Raw genomic sequence first — 12,431 nt, 5'->3', positions numbered from 1 at the left:
GAAGGCTGAGGGGCTGCTGGGAGGGTGGTGCTGGTAGGGGGGGTGGTGGCTGTACCTGTAGAAGTGGGGGGCACAGATTTTGCCGCCACCACAAGGGAGCTCCCATCGGAGGATGAGTCTGTGTCGCTGGTTGCAGATCCTGTGACCACCGTGGTGCTCCCCTCGCCCTCCGTCCCACTGGTGTATTCTGAGTCCGTGGTGTGGCCCTCCATGGCCATGTGGGATGCAGCTCCCTCGTGCTCCGGTGCCACTGTACCTCCGCCTGATGATGCTGATGCACACAAGAACAGGGAGACCACAAAAAGGGGGGGGACGACAGAAGAAAGACAGGTTGAGTGCATGGCTTACCGCTACCGTTGGCGGACAATACAGACACAGCAGCCCCCTGCACTACGTTGCGCTGTTGGGTTCTACAGATGCAATTCCTGGGATATGGCCTACATGGCTATGGACGACATCTGCACACATAGATGACACAGGGGCATGAATACCTGTACTTGGCACTCTACAGAGGTGGGGTGGGGTGCCACATGACCTGCATTACGGAGGGGCCTAGCCTACGGAACTCGCCCTGGCCTAGGGAAACCCACAGCGCTCCTCTCCCACCCAGACACCTTCACTGCGCGCAAAGTCCGCTGAATGATGTTGTACTCACCCCCTTGTGTCTGCTGTGATGCCCTCAAGCGCCCATCCAACTCAGGGTAGGCCACCGCCAGGATCCGGAACATCAGGGGGGTCATGGTTCGACGGGCACCCCTCCCACTTTGGGAGGCCATCCCCAGCTGAGCCTCCGCCGTCTTCTTGCTCCAGCGGCGTGTGTCCTCCCATCTTTTCCGGCAGTGGGTGCTCCGTCTGTGGTGGACCCCCAGGGTCCGGACGTCCTTGGCGATGGCACGCCAAATATCCTTCTTCTGGTGGGCGCTGACCTACATGACATGTACAGGGGAAGAAGAAAAGTCATTAACAACTGCACCGTCTAAGTGAGTGGACCACATCCCTACCCTTGCCATGTGGCACATGCATTCACAGTCCTTCATGCACGCAGAACTGTGCCCCCTTCATTCTTACAACCAGCCCTCTCCACACAGGCATAGCCCATACAAGGTGCTCCCTGTGTACTTACCTGTTGGTCTGGAGGACCGTAGAGTAGCCTGTACTGAGGGAGGACCCCGTCCACGAGCTTCTCCAACTCCTCTGCAGTGAAGGCAGGGGCCCTTTCCCCAGACGCACGAGCCATTGTCTCTTCCAGATCGAGGTCACAGCAGCACTTGCAGTGTAGGTCCTCTCCTGTCGAAGATCAGGTATCGAGAAATTGAACAGCTATAAAATGGCGGTCACGTCCGCGGCGGTGCGTACAATCATCGCCGGCGTATATCGTCATTGGCTCCTGGGACCCATAGGGTCCAATGTTAACCAATGCAGTATTGTGACGCGGTCTCCGACCGCCTAGCGCGACGGTGTACAACGCCAGCGCAGTTACCTCACATCCCATTGTCCCAGTTTAGAGGTCAGGCAGCCGCCATTTCAGGGGCCCACCTGGCCTAATTACCAACTGCGTCACACATACATAGGCCTTGTCTCACAACACAAATACAGGCCACATTTTGTGTATGAATGGTGTTCTGTGTAGACTGTGGGCAAATACCTCTGAGTTGTTTGACTCTGTGGTCGCTGTTGTCCTTCCTAGGCACCGTCCGCTGGGACATGTGAGGAGATGGCGGAATCCTCCGGTGTACCGACCGCTGGTGGACCTGTCAACAATGGAGGAAAGAAGTTTGATCATCACCTACAGACTTGACCGTGCCACAATCCAGGAACTGTGTGCCCAGTTGGAGCCTGACCTGATGTCAGCAATCCGCCATCCCACAGGAATCCCCCCTCAAGTGCAGGTGCTATCAGTGCTCCATTTCCTTGCAAGTGGGTCATTTCAAACAACAGTGGCCATGGCATCAGGGATGTCCCAGCCTATGTTTTCCAACGTGTTGTCCAGAGTGTTGTCTGCCCTTCTGAAACACATGCGGGGCTACATCGTTTTCCCTCAGGTGGAGGACTTGCCTACAGTTAAAGGTGACTTCTATGCCCTTGGACATATCCCCAACATCATAGGTGCCATTGATGGGACCCATGTAGCTCTGGTCCCCCCCCTACAGGAGTGAACAGGTGTACAGGAACCGGGAGAGTTAGCATTCCATGAATGTACAGATGGTATGTTTGGCAGACCAGTACATCTCCCAGGTAAATGCTATGTTCCCTGGCTCTGTGCATGACGCCTACATCCTGCGGAATAGCAGCATCCCTTATGTGATGGGTCAACTCCAGAGGCACCGGGTGTGGCTATTAGGGGACTCTGGTTACCCCAACCTGTCATGGCTAATGACCCCAGTGAGGAATCCCAGGACCAGGGCAGAGGAACGCTACAATGAGGCTCAAGGGCGGACTAGGAGGGTGATCGAATGCACCTTCGGCCTCCTGAAGGCCAGGTTCAGATGCCTCCATATGACAGGTGGTTCCCTATTCTACTCACCAAAGAAGGTGTGCCAGATCATCGTGGCCTGCTGTATGCTTCACAACTTGGCTTTGCGACAAAAAGGTGCCTTTTCTGCAGGAGGATGGTCCAGATGGCGGTGTTGTGGCAGCTGTGGAGCCTGTGGACAGTGATGAGGAGGAAGCAGAGGAAGAAGACATTAACAACAGGGACTCAGTTATCCAGCAATATTTCCAGTGACACACAGGTGAGAAAACATTCCTGCCTACTACAAGTACTTTAACACTTCTACCTCTATCCTGTCTGTCGATTTCAACCAGTATATGGTCACTGAGTTGTACATTTCCCTTACGGTTTCACAGGTGTGGTTTCCAACGTGTGTAATCTGCTTAGATTCCTCATGGACTTGAGATGTGTGACATAGGTATGTTGACATTACATTTGAAAAAGCATTCTGTCACTGTCATTGCTAATACACATTTTCGAAATCACAGACTGACTCCACATAGTTTTGTTTTTCAAGGATGTTTATTGAAGTGCTCAATATTGGAGGGGGGTTGTAAAATGGTGAGGGGTGATGGTGGAGGAATGTCCATGGCAGAGTCCAGTCTATTAGTCTCACAGGTGCATTGCCCATATGGGCATAGGAAGTGGAGCTGGGGCAGTTCCAATATGGACAGGGTTACAAAGTGGGACAGTGGTTTGACAATCAGGGTGGTCTCATTTCTTGGCGGGGGTCTTGGCATTGTGCTCTGTCTTGTTCCTGGATCTCAGGGACCGCTTGTGGGGTGGTTCTCCGTCTGCAGGGGGTGGGGTGCTGGTGTGGTGGTCCTGTGGCGGTGCCTCCTGTCCACTAGCGCCGGCGGAGGTGGTGGGCAGTTCATCGTCCAGGCTAGTGTCAGGGGCCCCTTGTAGTGCCACAGTGTCCCTCCTGGTGTTAAGTATTTCCTACAGCACCCCTACGATGGTGCCCAGGGCGGAGCTGAGGGTTCTGACTTCCTCCCTGAACCCCAAATACTGTTCCTCCTGCATGCACTGGGTCTCCTGAAACTTGGCAGGACCGTTGCCATCGTCTCCTGGGAGTGGTGGTATGCTCCCATGATGGAGGAGAGGGCCTCGTGGAGAGTGGGTTCCCTTGGCCTGTCCGCCCCCTGTCTTACGGCAGCCCTCCCAGTTCCCCTGTGTTCCTGTGCCTCCGTCCCCTGGACCGTGTGCACACTGCCGCTGCCCCCAGGTCCCTGTTGTTGTTGGGGTGGTGGGTTATCCTGGGTTCCCTGTAGTGGTGGACACACAGCTGATTGACGTGTCCTGGGGACGGAGGTATGGGCCCGCTGGGTGGGTGCTGTGCTGGTGTTACCAGAGGGTGGAAGGTCTGTGGTGGGCTGTGGCTGTGTGAGGGGAACCAACTGTCCCGAGGTCCACGATAGTCCGGGCTGGTCATCTGGATCCAGTTGGACAGAGCTGCTGTCATCACTGTGGGCCTCTTCTGTGGGTGGGGTGGAGATGTCTGGACCCTCCTGTCTGCTGACGTTGGGTAGTGGTCCTGCAGGGGTGTAAAACCATGATTATTGCATCTGTGTGTGTCATGGTGTGAAATGGGTGGGTGACCGTGTACCCCAGTGCTAGCATTCCTGTGTGTGGGCTTATGTGATGATGGTTGAGGGGCTGTTATGGGTATATGCAGTGGGCATCCTTTAGTGATGGGTGTCCATCCTTTGTTGTGTCATGCAGGGCTTGGTGTTGGGATGTGTGTTTTGTGTTATTAGTACATATGTGAGGAGTTGGAGTGATAGGGGAGGGGGCGAGGGTGGGGGTCTGTGATAGCATGCAGGAAGAGTGGGGGATATATTAGTAAAGGTTTGACTTACCAGAGTCCATTCCTCCACCGACTCCTGCGAGGCCCTCCGGATGCAGAATCGCCAAGACCTGCTCCTCCCATGTTGTTAGTTGTGGGTGAGGAGGTGGGGGTCCGCCGCCAGTCCGCTGTACCGCGATGTGGTGTCTTGAGGCCACGGAACGCACCTTCCCCCGTAGATCGTTCCACCTCTTCCTGATGTCGTCCCTATTTCTTGGGTGCTGTCCCACTGCGTTGACCCTGTCGACTATTCTTCGCCATAGCTCCATCTTCCTAGCTATGGAGGTGTGCTGCACCTGTGCTCCAAATAGCTGTGGCTCTACCCGGACGATTTCCTTCACGATGACCCTGAGCTCCTCCTCCGAGAACCTGGGGTGTCTTCGCTGTGCCATGGGGTGGTGTAGGTGATGTGTGGGGTGGTGTGTGTGGTGATAAGTGTGGTGATATGTAGTGGTGTGTGGTGTTTTGTGCGTGGAAGTTGTGTGGGTGATGGTGTTGAGTGCCTGTGGCTGCTAGTTTGTGGATGTTGGTGTCTCTCTCTGGCCTTCTTTCAGAAAAAAAAATTGTCGTAGGGGTTTGTGGGTGATGTGGGTGTGTGTTTTATATTGTATTGGGTGTGTGGGTGTGGTGTGTGTATGTGTATCAGGTGTGTGTATTTTGAATTGTCCAGTGTGGCGGTGTTTTGTATGTGTGTGTGTATTTTGAGCGCAGCGGTGTGTACCGCCAATGGAATACCGCAGTTGAAAGACCGCTGCGTTGATTTGTGGGTCATGATAGCATGGGCGTATTTCTGTTGGCGGGACGGTGGAGGTTTTGTTTTCGCCAGTTTATCACTGACCTTTGGTGTGGCGGACTTGTGTGGGTGTCCTAATTTTGTCGGATTTCGAGATGTGGGTCGTAATAGCTGTGGCGGATTTCCGCAGCCGCGGCGGTGTGTTGGCGGTCTTCTGCACGGCGGTAAGCAGCTTTTACCGCCAATGTTGTAATGACCCCCATAGTCTGTTTGAATTGTTGTTTGGGAGACAACCTGCTACACTGTTAGAAATGTTGGCAGAACAATGGGAGGAATTGGAAGAAGAGGTTAAAGATATCCTTACCTACACAAGAGAGTTGAGGGAAAATCTACAGAAAGTATGGGAGGAAACACACACCGCTTTAGGAGAGGCCCAACACACACAGAAAAGAATATATGACTCCAAAAGCTCTATACATAGTCTGAGGGTACAAGAAAAAGTGTTGGTATTGTTGCCGACTTGTGAGAATAAATTACTTACCCGATGGAAAGGACCCTACGAAGTAATAGAACAAATCAATCCCACAACATATAAACTAGCAATACCCTCGGGGACCGGCCGAGAACAAATATATCATATTAATCTTTTAAAGAAGTGGTGTATGCCATCGGACGAACACCCTGCATTATACATTGGAAAAGAGTCTGAAGAAGACATTCCCCTCCACCCCCTCACGACTAGGTTACAGACTAACAGTCCTAACCCTCAGTTAAATACTGCTCTCTCTGAGTCCAAACTCACCCAGCTTAAAGCCCTTGTCAGCGATGATCTAGACGTATTTTCAAAAACACCAGGACGGAATTCATTGGTCCAACACTCCATTTGAACCAACTCAAACACGGTATACAGACAACGACCTTACCGCATCCCTGAGGCCCAAAAACAGATTATAGAACAAGAGGTCGAAGCTATGTTAAAAGCTGGTATCATTGAACCATCTACCAGTCCTTGGTGATCCCTGGTAGTATTGGTACCAAAGCCCGATGGAAGCACTAGATTCTGTGTCGACTTCAGACGGGTCAACGCCTTGTCCCAGTTTGACTCCTACCCAATGCCACACACAGACAAACTCCTAGATCAGTTAGGCCAAGCCCGATATTTGTCCACCCTGGACCTTACAAAGGGATATTGGCAGATTCTGTTACGCCCAGAAGATAAGGAAAAAAACGAGTTTGCTATGCCCTCTGGCCTCTACCACTTTATGGTTCTTCCGTTTGGGCTCCATGGAGATCCTGCCACTTTCCAACCAACGACTGATCAATAAGATACTCAGACCACATCACCAATATGCTGCAGCATATCGTGATGATATAGTGGTCTATAGCAATACTTGGGAGGAACATTTGGAACACCTATGTCACATATTACAAGCCCTGAGGGAAGCTAATCTCACAGCTAATCCCAAGAAATGTAAACTAGGCCACACTGTAATTAAATACTTGGGCTATGTACTCGGAGAGGGACAAGTAAAACCGCAGATAGGAAAAAAATCTAAGCGATCACACCAATACCCCATCCCCGTATGAAGAAGGATCTGCGGGTCTTTCTAGGCCTTGTAGGATATTATCGTAGGTTCATACCACAATTTTCCACCATAGCAGGACCCCTTATGGACTTATTGAGGAACACATGTCCTAATAAGTTACCTACCCTACCTGCAGCTAAGAGTTTTGAAATTTTGAAACACTACCTGACTTCCGGACCGATTCTCTGTTGTCCCGACTTCACCAAACCTTTTGTAGTACAGACCGATGCCTCAGATGTGGGACTGGGGTCGGTACTCTCACAAGAAAAAGTGGATGGGGCCTTGCATCCCGTTGTTTACATTAGTTGTAAGCTCCTTCCTCGGGTACAACATTACACCACCCTGGAAAAAGAATGTTTAGCGATCAAATGGGCAGTGGAAATCCTACGATACTATTTGGCAGGACGAACTTTCACACTATTGACAGACCATGCTCCATTAACCTGGCTTGCCCGACACAAAGACACCAACGCAGAGTGCTCCAATGGTTTCTCTCACTCCAGCCTTTTTCCTTCCAGATTCGTCATTCCCCTGGTTCACTCATGACAAATGCAGAATACCTGTCTTGGTATCCAGATGCAGAGCGTCTCTATCGGCTGCTCGCTAGGGGGAGTGTTGGTGACTGGCCGGCGCTGGCCGACCCGTCCGTGGAGGCAGCATGTGCTGACACTGACGTGTGTGCCCCGGAACAGAAGGAAGGAGGAGCCAATCCTTTTGGTTTTCTGGGATTAAAGAGGGCGTGTAGAGGAGTGCGGTTTTTAGAGAACGCCGACGAGGAAAAGAGACGGAGAGCCGAGAACGAGGAGATCGAGGAGAAGGCGGAGGATGCCGGAGATTGGGCAGGAGACGATGGACGGCAGAACAGGCCCCCTGTACAGAGCCTAGAGACAAAAGAAGGCGAGGATGCGCCCGGAACCCTGACCGTGGCGCAGGAGGCGCACAGCAAAGACTCCAGCCACGCTTCTGGAGAAGAGTGGCAACGCCAGGTGCGATTATAAGCGGGTTAGGGGAAAAAAAAGGGGGGTGGCAGAGAGGAAAAAAGTGGGACCAGTATAAGAAGGGGAGCGGGAGGGACAGAGAGAAAGAGTGGGACAAACCCAGGAAGGGGAATGGGAAAGGACAAAGAGGGGAAGTAGGAAAAAATATATAAGAGAACTCCACAAGAGACAAAAGACAACGAGAGAGAAGAAAGAAGGGCCAATAAACAGGACTTCAGAGAAAAAGAAAGCCACAAGAAAAGAGACAGAGAGAGAGAGAGAGAGAGAGAGAGAAGAGAGAGGGAGAGAGAAGAGTAAGAAGGTAAAGGAAGGAACAGAAAGGAACCCCCAAAAGAAGGTTAAGAAAAGGAAAAGAAAAGAGTACAACAGGAGTTTGTACCCAGGAGAAAAGGCAACGCAGGAGACAATGATGAGCGTTTGATAAGGACTACCTAGCTGATAGAAAACAGGAAAGGAATAGAGAGTAAAGAGAGGCAACCACGTCAGACAACCATGACAGAACATAGAAAGGAGTGTTAAAACAAAGAATAAGAAATAAAGGAAAGGAACTTACCCTTACTTTATTTTTCTTCTTACCGCATGCGCCTCCTGGGATCCCTGGAAGAAAGAGAAAAGGAAAAGGAGACTTGAAATCCAGCGAAGGAGAGACTAAGGGGCATATTTATACTCTGTTTGCGCCGAATGTGCGTAAAAAATTTTGAAGCACAATCGGCGCAAACCCTGCCCCATATTTACACTTTGACGTCCGACCCCGCGGGCGTCAAAATTCCACCATGTGCGTCATTTTTTGGAAGGGGGAACCAGCCTTGCGTTAATTATATGCAAGGTAGGGATTCCCTTCCAAAAAATGACTTCAAGGCCTGTGCCCCATATTTATACTCTGACGTCATGTTGACGCACAGGAGGGGGTGGGCCTTAAAAAACAACACACAGCCTGATGGGCGCAGTTTTTTAATGCCTGGGTCAGGGCAGGCATTAAGGGACCTGTGGGCTCGGAAGGAGCCCAGAGGTGCCCTCCCCTGCCTCCAGGGACACCCCCTGCCACTCTTGCCCACCCCAGGAGGACACCCAAGGATGGAGGGACCCATCCCAGGGAAGTTGAGGTAAGTTGGGGTAAGTATTCATGGGGGGCCAGATTTGGCCCCCCCTACATGCCACTATGCCCAATGACCATGCCCAGGGGACATAAGTCCCCTGGGCATGGCCATTGGGCAAGGGGGCATGACTCCTGTCTTTGCTAAGACAGGAGTCATGTCAATGGAGGTTGGGCATAAAAAAAATGGTGCAAATCCGGTTTGAGGCCTGAGTTTTGCCTCAGACCTGACCTGCCCCATTTTTTGACGCACAACCCCCGTTTTCCCATACGCCGGCGCTGCCTGGTGTGAGTAATTTTTTTTGACGCACACCAGTCCGCAGCGCCGGCTAACGTCATTCCATAAATAAGGCACCGCATGGTGCGTTGGAATGGCGTTAGCCGGCGGTAAAATTTTTGACGCACAACTGCGTTGGCGCAGTTGTGCGTCAAAAAGTATAAATATGGGCCTAAGAGTGGACAGTAGACCTTATGTACATATCATGTCATGCCAGAAGTAACCAATAAATAAAACTCACCTGAACTCCTATCTCACTGCCTTCGTGTCGTCACTGACATACCCGGTGACACCGCTATAGAAAGTCTGGTGATATGAGGACTCATAATCCCCAGGGCAGCTCTTCTTACAGCACTGCCCTGGCAGATTACAACCACTGGAACTGCCAGGCTGCCGGCAGCCTGTTGGTCTGACCGTGGTCATACTATGGTGGTCCTCTTCGCCAGCCCATAGGCGGTGGGACCGCAACCGCAAGCCTGGCGGCCAGTAGACCGCCAGACTTGTAATGGGGCCCATAGTGTGGACAGAGTCCAGGGGTTCCCCACAGGCTTAACAGAGGTTAAAGTAGATAATACTAATGCTCTCTTTTGTGGTAGTGTGTTCGAGCAGTTAAGCTTATTAGAGGGTAGTGCAAAGCATTTGTTGTACACACACAGACAATAGAAGAAGCACACACTCAATTACAACTCCAGATCAATGGATTTATATAGCAAAAATTTATTTTCTAAATTTATTTCTAGAACCACAAGGTTCAAGTTGCAGGTATGTACATTAATAGATACGTATGTCACATACGAATCAATGTGACTTTGTTTGGAATCGGTAAATTGGACGGTTTAAGAATAAATGGCAATAATCTGTTTTAAAAGTTGACACTGCAATTTTCAGAAACAGTTCCTGGGGGGGAGAAAAGTTAGTACAGGTAAGTACTTAACTTCCAGTTCCAGTCTCCAGGTGTTAGGAAGTCCACAAGAAGGCATTCAAGTTAACCCCAAACACCCACCACTAGCAACACGGGACCAGCAGGGTGCAGAGGTCAAAGTTGAGGCACATTTGACACGGGCTCCTATGGAGACTGGGGGCACTCGGTTTCAGATCTGCTGGCAGGTAAGTACCCGTGTCTTCCGAGGGCAGACATGGGGGTTTTAGAGGAGCACCAGGGGGACCACATGTAAGCACCAAACACACACCCTCAGCCTCACAGGGTTGGCTGAGTGCAGGGTGTAAACAGAGCATCAGGCTCCCACTGCTTTCCTAAGAGGGGACCCCCAGGGGTCACTTAGATGCTGCAGGCTGGACCCAAGGGGGCGTTGTTTGGGAAAACCACAGGCTGGAAAAGTATGAGGGCCACTTGCTGAATGTTGCTGAACTGGTGGTCGGGTTTTCCAAGGCCTGGGGGCTGTGGGTGCAGTGTAACTTTAGGCATTGGATATCTTAGTCCGGAGCTTTTGCGGTCAGGGGGTCCTCTGGATTCACACTGCAGGCATCATGGTGAGGGGCTGGAGAGGTCAACCCAGAGTGGCACTTGCTTGGAATTGTCTGGGGATCTTCTCTAGATGGTTGGGTCACCTGGACACGGGCCGTGGGCATCGGGTGCAGAGTGGTCAGCACTAACAGATCCTTGCAGGCTCTGGAGTCCTTTGGTGTAGTTTCTTTTTGGACAGGGCAGCTGTTCTCAGGAGAACTTAGTCCTTTGGGCTGCAGGCCAGTCCTCTGGATCTGGGCAGAGGTCACTGGTCCCGCAGGATGCATCGCTGGTCTTGTGCAGGTTCTTTGAAGCAGGAGACAGGCTGGTAAGGCTTGAGCCAAGTCAGTTTGTGTCTTCCGTCTTCTCTGCTGGGGGTTCAGCTTAGCAGTCCTTCTTCTTTCTTGTCAGTTCACCAGGAATCTGATGAACTGGGTTCAGGGAAGCCCTTAAATGTTAGATTTAGGGACATTACAAGCATCATATTGCTGTAGCCAATGGTCACTGTCCCTGAGGGTGGCTATACCCTTCCTGTGCCCACTCCTGTTGGGGAGGGTTTTTGTGCTGAGATTTTTTAACACCAAACTTCCCAGTATTCATTGAGGCCGTTATGGAGCGGTGGAGTTCGTAATGACAAACTCCCAGACCATATACTTAATATGGCTACACTGCACTTATAATGTTATAAAGAATGGACTTGGGCACTGTAGGGGCATATTGCTCATGCAGCTATGCCCTCACCTGTGGTATAGTGCACCCTGCCTTAGGGAAGTAAGGCCTGCTAGAGGAGTGACTTTTGTTGGCATGGCAGCCTGAGAGGGATGCCATGTCGATTTAGCCTTTTTCTCCCCACCAACACACTCAATCTGCCATGGCAGTGTGCATGTGTTTGGTGAGGGGTCTCTTAGGGTGGCACAACACATGCTGCAGCCCTTTAGGACCCTCCCTGGCCACAGGGCCCTTGGTACCACTGGTACCTTTTAGAAGGGATCTATCTGTGTGCCAGAGGTGTGCCAATTGTGGAAACACTGGTACAGTTTTAGAGAAAGAACACTGGTGCTGGGGCCTGGTTAGCAGGATCCCAGCACACTCTCAGTCAAGGCAGCATCAATATCAGGCACAAAGTGTGGGGGGGGGTGGTAACTGCAACAAGGGCCAGTTTCCTAACAGCTCCCATAGTAAATAAACAAGGCAGGATATTAAAACAGCCCCTGTACAGAATAGTGTTAAATTATATTAATTTATTTTGACTTTTTAAATATAGATATCATATAAACTAAATGTTGAAAATATAAATACAATTACCAAAAGAAATATTATTTTTCAATATTGATAAATATTGAATTTTCTTAGTAGTAGATGAAGCACTATATTCACAATATCATTTGACATACATTATAGTAAACCAAGTACACAGTTGAGCATTGTCATAGGACTAAACCTTAGTAGTGTCATTGAACCTTAAGAAAAATAAACAAAAAAAACTGTGAGCCTGACCCCACACAGTATTCACAAGCAAGTAGATTGTAGTGCAGCAGTGCCTGTTTGACCCAGATTCCCAGGGCTGCACACATGTGGTTGTGCAGTCACAATATAGGTGACTGTTCTAACAGGAATGCAAATAGTAGAACATTCCAAATTCAAGTGTGCTTTATCAGCCTATGAGCTTCCTCTCCACAGAGTGCAGTAGGTTCCGCCAAGGCCTAGGGAAGTAGCATGCTTTGCCACCTCTCCATGCTAGGTAGTGCTGAGTCTTTCCAACGCATTACTAATTGCCCTTCCAGCTATCTACAAGGCTAGGTTAATGAAACAGTTTGTGGCTCTCCCTTTCTCACAGCACCTGTATAGGCCCAGGAGGCAGCAGGCTGACAAGAATGTATGGGCAAGCTGCACGTTCCAGAACATATGTATCTTGGCTGCCATACAAGCGTGACATTAG

Source organism: Pleurodeles waltl, chromosome 5 (genome assembly GCF_031143425.1).
Source record: "Pleurodeles waltl isolate 20211129_DDA chromosome 5, aPleWal1.hap1.20221129, whole genome shotgun sequence".
NCBI classification, from domain to species: Eukaryota; Metazoa; Chordata; class Amphibia; order Caudata; family Salamandridae; genus Pleurodeles; species Pleurodeles waltl.
This window is presented reverse-complemented; position numbering follows the sequence as displayed.